Source organism: Triticum dicoccoides, chromosome 7B, assembly GCF_002162155.2.
Source record: "Triticum dicoccoides isolate Atlit2015 ecotype Zavitan chromosome 7B, WEW_v2.0, whole genome shotgun sequence".
In the NCBI taxonomy this organism is placed as follows: Eukaryota; Viridiplantae; Streptophyta; class Magnoliopsida; order Poales; family Poaceae; genus Triticum; species Triticum dicoccoides.
Window position 1 is genome coordinate 664130368 of NC_041393.1, and position 9589 is coordinate 664139956.

General features: G+C 44.2%; 1 pseudogene; it reads right to left on the reverse strand.

The window, feature by feature from the left end:
* Positions 1–487: 487 nt before the first annotated feature.
* On the reverse strand, positions 488–1449 carry LOC119339334 (annotated as a pseudogene).
* Positions 1450–9589: the final 8140 nt, after the last annotated feature.

The window sequence follows — 9589 nt, forward strand, 5'->3', positions numbered from 1 at the left end:
ATATACTTCACCAGCATCACCAACTCCCCTCTCTCCGCCCTCGCCCCCACAACCAGCAATACCGGCGACCTCCTCTCCCACCACCGCCCCCCTCTCATCCCCTCCCCTATTCTCATCAAAAAAAGTGAAGGGGGAGATCAAGAGACGGGGCGGTGGTCAGATCCACTCACAACTGGCAAACAACATCACACCAAGGTCACCAACACCGTCATCAAATGGCAGGCTTCTTCCACCTTGACGGACTTGCTCACGTGCCAATATATGAGAGGGCACTTCTACTTCTTCCTCGCTCATCACCCCTTTTGCCGCGCCATGGACCGACCTTCCTCTGCTCCCACCGACGCCATGGACCGAGCTCGCTCCCCTCCTCATGGTCATCTCTTCGCCCCTCTCCTTGTCTGGCTTCCTGCACCGCTATCCCTCACCTTATCTCCCTCCCTTTCCTCCCATATCGAGACCTAGCTACATGCGTTTCTGCTCGGTCATGTCACCTCACCGCCGCCATCATCTCCTTATACACTGCCCTATCCGCTGCCTTCTGCCAGCTGTAGAAGAGCGGCGTTCGATTCTCGAACCTACAAAATATAAAATGCAGTGGTCAAGAGATTGATTATTTTATATTGTCTAAGTATGAATTTGTCTTGTCCCTGGTACAATATTTTTTTATGCATGCTTGTTGCATAACCAACCTGTGTGTCGTAGTGTACAGTGGCCTTGCTGAGCTGCCCGGCCTTGAGCTTTTCGGTCTGGTGGGCATCGTTCTTCATCTTGACCTCCATCTGCAGCTCGGCATCATGGATGGCCACAGCCTTGGCGGCCTCAACCTCGGTGACCTTGGCATGTCGGTCCTAGCCTCCCCCTTCATGGTGAGGACGGTCCTTGCGGCGGGCGCTATCAGCCTCCCTAGAGTTCTCAAACACCTACACCTCTGCCTTGACCTTGGACCCTCCTTGAGCGCCTCGCTCTACTACCGCACAAAGAGCACCTAGTTCTCGGTGTCCACCTTGGCAGCGTTCTGGCTCTTCAGGCCGTCCTGCTCCTTGGTGCCCACCTCACCCTTCATCCTCGCCTCCACGACATCCACCTTGGCCCTCCTCGCTGCCTCTTGTTGTGTCTTCTGGCCAAGGTAGGAGAAGTAGTCATACCCCGGCACGTCCACCAGCTGCTTTAGGGTGGCATTGTAGATGAAGAGCCCGAATTGCTCCAGCTCCTTCTGCACGATGTTGAACGCCTCCTGCTTGAAATTTTTGGTGCCGGTGAAGATCTCGTCCATGGTCCGTTGTGCCACCAGCATCTGGGTCTCACCATCAATCACCGCCTTAAGCCCTTCACCATGTTGTGCACATGGCTCTTGTCGGAATAGTGCAATGGCACGATCAGCTTCGCGTGGAATAATAGGAGCTTCACCTCGGCTGCGAGCAGGGATGAACGTACCCGCTTGTGGCTCATCGGTCTTGACACGCTCGGTCATGGCCTGCTAGATAATATGGACGGTCTGGTCTGCTAAAATCGGCCTGAAAAATTGTCTGTCCGGTCCGGTCCAGTCTTTAACCGGTCTGACCAAGAGGACCGAGAAAAAAATGTCACCGCCGTTGCCTTTCCTCATCTACGCGCGGACCGGTAGCCCCGGGTGAACCACCATGTCCCCAAGCTTCCCTTCTGCTTCTTTCCTCTTCTCCTCATGCGCCATAGCCTCTCGCTGCTGCTGCCGTGCGTGCACCGCCGACGATCATGAGTTCTCGACCTAGCGCTGGTAGCGTTATATCTGCGGGTTTCGCTGCATGGCAGCGACCGTTTCAGCACAACACGCATGCCGGCCATCAAACGCTCATTCTCATGAATTCCGGCTTATGGGAGAATCGCTTGGCCATGATTTTTGCGTCCAACAAATTAAATCAGGTAAGTGTGATTTTGGAAGGCGCGATATTTAATAGCGTCCGCCTATAATCATGCACCATGATCCTACGCTGATGTTTTCTTTGTTGAAGCGTATGTTCAGGTCCACCTGCCACCACGTGATTCTCTCTCTTCCATTGCTCTCTCTATGACAACCTTGCCTAGTTGTCTATGTCTTTATCGCGTGTACAGGATTAGTTAGGTCAGCTCAGGAGTTAGTAGGGCTAGTGGCCACACCTGCGTATTTATATCTTGTATAAATGTACACATCCATAGCTGAATATGGCTGCATTCAGTCATGTTTGTGTGTTCACTTTATGCACTTTTATTCAGCAAAAAAAAGAGAATATATGCACTTTTATTCAGCAGAACACGAAATAGGAAGTACGAGTACAAGAGAAACATGGCTTGATCCGAAAATCATGGCACCATTTGATAACAAACTGCACATCAGGGTTGATCCGCTAATTATGGCAAGGCCCAACACAGAAAATCATGGGCTCATGAAAAAAAACTGCTAAGGAAGGTTTATGGCTAACAGCCACGCACTTGCCCCGGCACATCACCCACCTCACGCCGGAGCCCGCTCGCGCACGTCCACCACCTTGCCACAGCACTCGTGCACGCGGCCCGCCTCGCCGCTGCCCCTGCATGTCGACGTCAGTGGTGGTTGGCCGCTCCAAATAGGTCCTTAATGAGGGACTGGATCGGCCCGGACCGTGTCGCCTTGGAAGCGTCACCGAGTTGCAGGGTGGTCACCTGAGGACCGATGGTGAAGACGACGGGCAGGACAAAGGGCAGCTTCTCAGAGCTCTACCAATACCCACGTCTTCTTCTTCAGCTTCAAGTCTTCGATGCCCCAGCCGGTCATGGCCAAGTACTCCAACGCGTACATGACGATGAAGCTCGCCGTTGGTAATTCTGCCGATTGTACTGTTAGGTTTTCTCTCCTTCCTACTTATGTAGGTGTCGTAATCGATCAAGAGAAATAAATAGAACATGTTAGTACATATATATACACATACGTACGATATGAAGATGCGTGGTAAACTGGCAGGAATGGATACGATTGATGACGGTGATAAATAGTGGTGAGTGTTGGCCCAATTTACTACCATCATGCATGGAAACGAATCGTCAAGGGAAGGACATACGTCCTAGTACTACTTCTCATAGGAAGCTTCCTAATTAAATTGGCGGTACTATGTAGGGGTTTTCGTTCTATGCAAGGTGACATGAAAAAACCACGCGGTATACGGCCAGCTTTGGTGGTCTCAGACACTCACTAGTAAAAAAACAGGGCTTTGGTTGAGGCCTGGGTAAGGGCATTAATCCCGGTTTACTCATGAACTGGGACTAAAGGGTGCATCAGTCCCGGTTCGTGAGGCCAGGGCGCCGACCGGGCCTCGGGGGCCATTGGTCCCGGTTCGTCTGACCCCTTTCGTCCCGATTCCAGACACGTACCGTGACCAATGGGCCTCGCTTCTGGCCCACCACCATTAGTCCCGGTTTGTGGCTTAAACCGGGACCAAAGGTTGTCCTTTAGTCCCGGTTTTGGCCACATAAGATATAGTTCTTGTTTTGGTACATATGGTGCTTCTACATATAGTGGTATTGATTTCCCACTTTTTTAAACGGCTTTACTTCCCTAGAGTTGATTCATTCCACTAGACCTTCTTTTTGTGTGAACAATCTGTTTGAAACAATCAATTTCTTCGCATCAAATTGTATCACTCAACAGCAAATCAACAAGATAACATCAAACCTGGTTTGCTTCCTTTTTTAAACCATTGTTCGTGTTCTTCTTCTATGGATTTTGTGTGGTAGGGCTATCAACTATTAAAATATTGTCCAGATAATGTACTGTCTAGTTAGTCTGTACTTCCCTTGAGAACTACCCATTGCAAGGAAGCACCTGAGTTAACCAATCATGCATATTCTTCTTGTAAATGTTTTTCTAATATCTTTAGTTGGCATTTTCAAATGACCCATTTGACTTTTTTATTTGACATGTACAACCACAGGTGTGCTCTGTATTGATTCCTTTACATGGATTTGTGGGATGGAAAAATCATGAAGGACTATGATGCTGTAAATTTTCCTGATTTACTGTCAACAATGTTATTTCTTTTCAACTTTTTCTTTTTATATTGTACTACTGTTAGCAATGCTCTTGACCCCCACACATTCTCTTTCCCGGAGACAGCCACTCTATATATCGCTCTCGAGAGCTCTGTTTCTCTGCTATGGATGTACTAGTTGCTACTATAACCTGTTTGTTCAGTTAATTTAACTTGAAGCACCTCATGTATGTTTGGCAGCTTAACTAACATCCACTTCTCTAGTCTGCAAGTTTTGTGAGGTTAATTAAATAGTAGCCACTTGCTTCCCTGAAAAAAATACTAGCTTGCTGTTTGTTGATCTTCAGTAACTAGTTTGTGTATTTTTTTTCCTACTATTTTAGGGAATCAATCCTCAAATTTGGCAGATTGTTGCTTAAAAAATGGCAAAATTCGACCTGAACAACATAGACTTTGTGGTACTGGATGATGCTTCAACCGAGAAGAGAAAGAGCGCCTTTAGATGTTTCTAGAAAGGAAACGAGTAGTCACAAATATATGCTACATTGATGTGTATATCCATTTTAGCTGATCAACATATACCTCAGAAAGCATGTTGTTGTTTACTTCCTATGACAAACAGAAGTGTTCCCAGTGTGCAAGTGTTCTAAACGAATGTGTTTTTGTTTTTCTTGCTATTTTCTTATGTACCTCACACTACAATATCACGCAAGAAATAGGGATTATGTTCTGAACTTTCTTTTTTTCGCTCTATTTGGGTACAATGTTTGATAACTATCTATCTAAACATGAATTGACTGTTTATATAGCACCTAACGATAATTTTGTCCTGAATGAATTAAGCATGAATAGAGTTTAAATTAACTAATGTAATTTTATTCAAATTATTTTCCCCAAATGAATTTATACATGCATAACAATATGTATCATGCCTTGCCATCTATGTTGGGACCTTGTACATCCACCTTGAATTCTGAGAACATTTTATGGATCTTAGCACACAATTTAAATTCCAAGAACAACTTTTCAATTATGAGAACATTTTTAGAATACAATAGTATTTTTTTAGAATCTATGAACAAAACTTGAATTCGAAGAACAAAATTTTAATGTGAAGAACATTTTTGAATCCTAGAACAATTTTTGAATGTCCTAGAATTTTTTTAATCCAAGAACAACTTCTTGAATGCATCGAACATTTTTTAATCCATGAACAATTTTGACTACAAGAACATTTTTTGAATGCCTTGAACATTTTTTTGAATCGTATAATACTTCTGAGTGTCATGAACTTCTTTAAATCCAATAACAATTTAGATGGTTTGAACTTTTTTTGAATCCAAGAAGAATTTTGAAATTCCAGGAATAATTTTTGAATGCCTTAAACATTTTTTTGATCCAGGAACAAATTTTGAATTTCTTGAACATTTTTTTGAATTCAAGAACAATTTTCAATTTCATAGAACAATTTTTAGATGCTTTCAACAATCTTTGGAAACCAAGAACTATTTTGAAATTCTGGGCACAATTTTTGAATGCCTTAAACATTTTTTATCCCGGAACAAAATTTTAATTTTTTGAACATTTATTTTTAATCCAAGAACAATTTTTTGACTCACTTGAATTTTTTTCTTGCGAAGAACACTTTTTTGAATGTATAGAACATTTTTTGAATCCATGAGCAATTTTTTAATTCAGAGAACATTATTAATACTTTGAACATTTATTGAATCCAAGAACAATTTTTTTAATGTCTTGAAAAAAAATTGAATCCAAGAGGATTTTCCATTTTCAAAGAACAATTATTGATTGCCTTGCACTTTTTTTATCCCAAGAAAAATTTATTCAATGGCTCAAATATTTTTGAATATGTAAAAATAAATAAATTCCGAAAACATTTTTCGAATTCAAGGACGTCCTCTGTATGTCATGAATTTTTTGGAATCCAAGAATAATTTGTCAATTTGAATAATAACTTTTGAATTGAAGAACAATTTTGAGTGCCTTGACATTTTTTTAATGAAGAACCAGCTTTGTGTTTCTTGTGTAGCAATGAAACAGCGGCAAGAGCCAGCTTTATGTCTCTGTTCCTACTTTCTGTGTCGGTTCCTGTCGTGTAGATGTTTTTTTAGAAGAACAAAAATTACTAGCGAACGTCAAAGCAGTGAAAGAAATAGGATACTAGGTGTGTGTCGAACCAGAAACACAAGCAGCTACAAGTCCAACCAGGAAAAAAACAGAAGCAGCTACTAGTCTAGAAAGAAAAAAGAACGAAGAAAACCGAAAATAGAAACAAGAGCGAAGAAAATCAGCCCATCGAGCCCGAGTGGGATGCTCTGTGCGAAGCAACGCCTGCTTGACGCAAAGAGCGTCGTATAGGCGCTCCCATCTGGGGAGCTCCTATTTGCCGCATTCTGCGGCAAAAGGACGCCCTTCGCACAGGGCGCACTAGACTAGGCCAGCGTGTTGGAGCTGAACAAGAGCCAGCGGCCTAACGGAAAATTTCGAAAAAAGAAACGACGGGCATGAGGAGGGATTCTTTTTTAAGGTTACTCTTGCCGCTTTGTTTATCTATGTTGGAAATATGCCCTAGAGGCAATTATAAAATGATTATTATTATATTTCCTTGTTCATGATAATTGTCTATTGTTCATGTTATAATTATATTAATCGGAAACCGTGATACATGTGTGAATACATAGACCACAACATGTCCCTAGTGAGCCTCTAGTTGACTAGCTCGTTGATCATCAGATGGTCATGGTTTCTTGACCATGGACATTGGATGTCATTGATAACGAGATCACAACATTAGTAGAATGATGTGATGGACAAGACCCAATCCTAAGCATAGCACAAGATCGTGTAGTTCGTTTGCTAAAGCTTTTCTAATGTCAAGTATCAGTTCCTTAGACCATGAGATTGTGTAACTCCCGGATACCGTAAGAGTGCTTTGAGTGTACCAGACATCACAACGTAACTGGGTGACTATAAAGGTGCACTACAGGTATCTCTGAAAGTGTCTGTTGGGTTGGCACGAATCAAGACTGGAATTTGTCACTCCGTATGACGAAGAGGTATCTCTGGGCCCACTCGGTAATGCATCATCATAATGAGCTCAATGTGACTAAATGGTTAGTCACGGGATCATGCATTACATAACGAGTAAAGTGACTTGCTGGTAACGAGATTAAACGAGGTATTGGGATACCAATGATCGAATCTCGAGCAAGTAACGTACCGATTGACAAAGAGAATTGCATACTGGATTACTTGAATCCTCGACATCGTGGTTCATCCGATGAGATCATCATGGAACATGTGGGAGCCAACATGGGTATCCAGATCCCGCTCTTGGTTATTGGCCGGAGAGTTGTCTCAGTCATGTCTGCATGATTCCCGAACCCGTAGGGTCTACACACTTAAGGTTCGATGACGCTAGGGTTATTAGGAAGACTTGTATGTGATTACTGAATGTTGTTCGGAGTCCCGGATGAGATCCTGGATGTCACAAGGAGTTCCGAAATGGTCCGGAGGTGAAGATTTATATATGGGAAATTGTCATATGGTCACCGGAAATGTTCGAGGGCATATTGGTATTGTACCGGGCCAACCGGAGGGGTTCCGGGGGTCCACCGGGAGGGGCCACCTCTCCCGGAGGGCCTAATAGGTTGTAGAGGGAAGGGAACCAGCCCTTGGAGGGCTGGGCGCCACACCCTCCCCCATTTGGGCCCATGCGCCTAGGGTTGGGGGGGGGGAAACTTGAAGGGGGCGCCCCCCTTGCTTGGGGGGCAAGCCCCCTCCCCTTGGCTGTCCCCCCTCTAGATCTCATCTAGAGGGGGCCGGCCCCCTTCCCCCTTCTCCTATAAATAGAGGGGCGAGGGGAGGGCTGCAACACCACATCCAAGGCGCAGCCCCTCCCCTCCCCAACACCTCTCCTTCTCCGCAAGAGCTTGGCGAAGCCCTGCCGGAGTACTGCCACTCCATCACCACCACGCCGTCGTGCTACTGTTGGAGCTTTCTTCCTCAACCTCTCCCTCCTCCTTGCTGGATCAATGTGCAGGAGACGTCAGCGGGCTGCACGTGTGTTAAACGCGGAGGTGCCATTATTCAGCGCTAAGATCAGAATCCACCGCGATCTGAATCGCTTCGAGTACGACTCCTTCATCCGCGTTCTTGCAACGCTTCCGTCTCATGGTCTTCAAGGGTATGAAGATGCACTCCCCTCTCTCTCTTGCTAGTTACTCCATAGATTGATCTTGGTGATGCATAGAAAATTTTTAATTTCTGAAACAAGCCCCAACAGTGGCATCATGAGCTAGGTCTATGCGTAGTTTCTATGCACGAGTAGAACACAAGTTTGTTGTGGGCGTCGATTTTGTCAATTTATTTGCCACTACTAGTCTTATCTTGTTTCGGTGGCATCATGGGATGAAGCGGCCCAGACCGACCTTACACGTATGCTTACGTGAGACAGGTTCCACCGACTGACATGCACTAGTTGCATAAGGTTGCTAGCGGGTGTCTGTCTCTCCCACTTTAGTCGGATTGGATTCGATGAAAATGGTCCTTATGAAGGGTAAATAGCAATTGGCATATCACGTTGTGGTTTTGGCATAGGTAAGAAACGTTCTTGCTAGAAACCTATAGCAGCGATGTAAAAACTTGCAACAACAATTAGAGGACGTCTAACTTGTTTTTGCAGCATATGCCGTGTGATGTGATATGGCCAAAAAGGATGTGATGAATGAAATGTATGTGATGTATGAGATTGATCATGTTCTTGTAATAGGAATCACGGCTTGCATGTCGATGAGTTTGACAACCGGCAGGAGCCATAGGAGTTGTCTTTATTTATTGTATGACATGCATGTCACTCAATAATGCCATGTAATTACTTTACTTCATTGCTAAACCGTTAGCCATAGTAGTAGAAGTAATAGTTGGCGAGACAACTTCATGGAGACACAATGATGGAGATCATGATGATGGAGATCATGGTGTCATGCCAGTGACGATGATGATCATGGCGCCCCGAAGATGGAGATCAAAAGGAGCAAAATGATATTGGCCATATCATGTCACTATTTGATTGCATGTGATGTTTATCATGTTTTTGCATCTTATTTGCTTAGAACGGCGATAGTAAATAAGATGATCCCTCATAATAATTTCAAGAAAGTGTTTCCCCTAACTTTGCGCCGTTGCGAAAGTTCGTTTTTTCAAAGCACCACGTGATGATCGGGTGTGATAGATTCTAACATTCACATACAACGGGTGTAAGCCAGATTTACACATGCAAAACACTTAGGTTGACTTGACGAGCCTAGCATGTACATACATGGCCTCAGAACACAACAGACGGAAAGGTCGAACATGAGTCGTATAGAAGATACGATCAACATGAAGATGTTCACCGATGATGACTAGTCCGTCTCACGTGATGATCGGACACGGCCTAGTTGACTCGGATCATGTATCACTTAGATTGCTAGAGGGAAGTCTATCTAAGTGGGAGTTCATTAAATAATTTGATTAGATGAACTTAATTATCATGAACTCAGTCTAAAACTTTTGCAAAATGTCTTGTAGATCAAATGGCCCACGCTCAT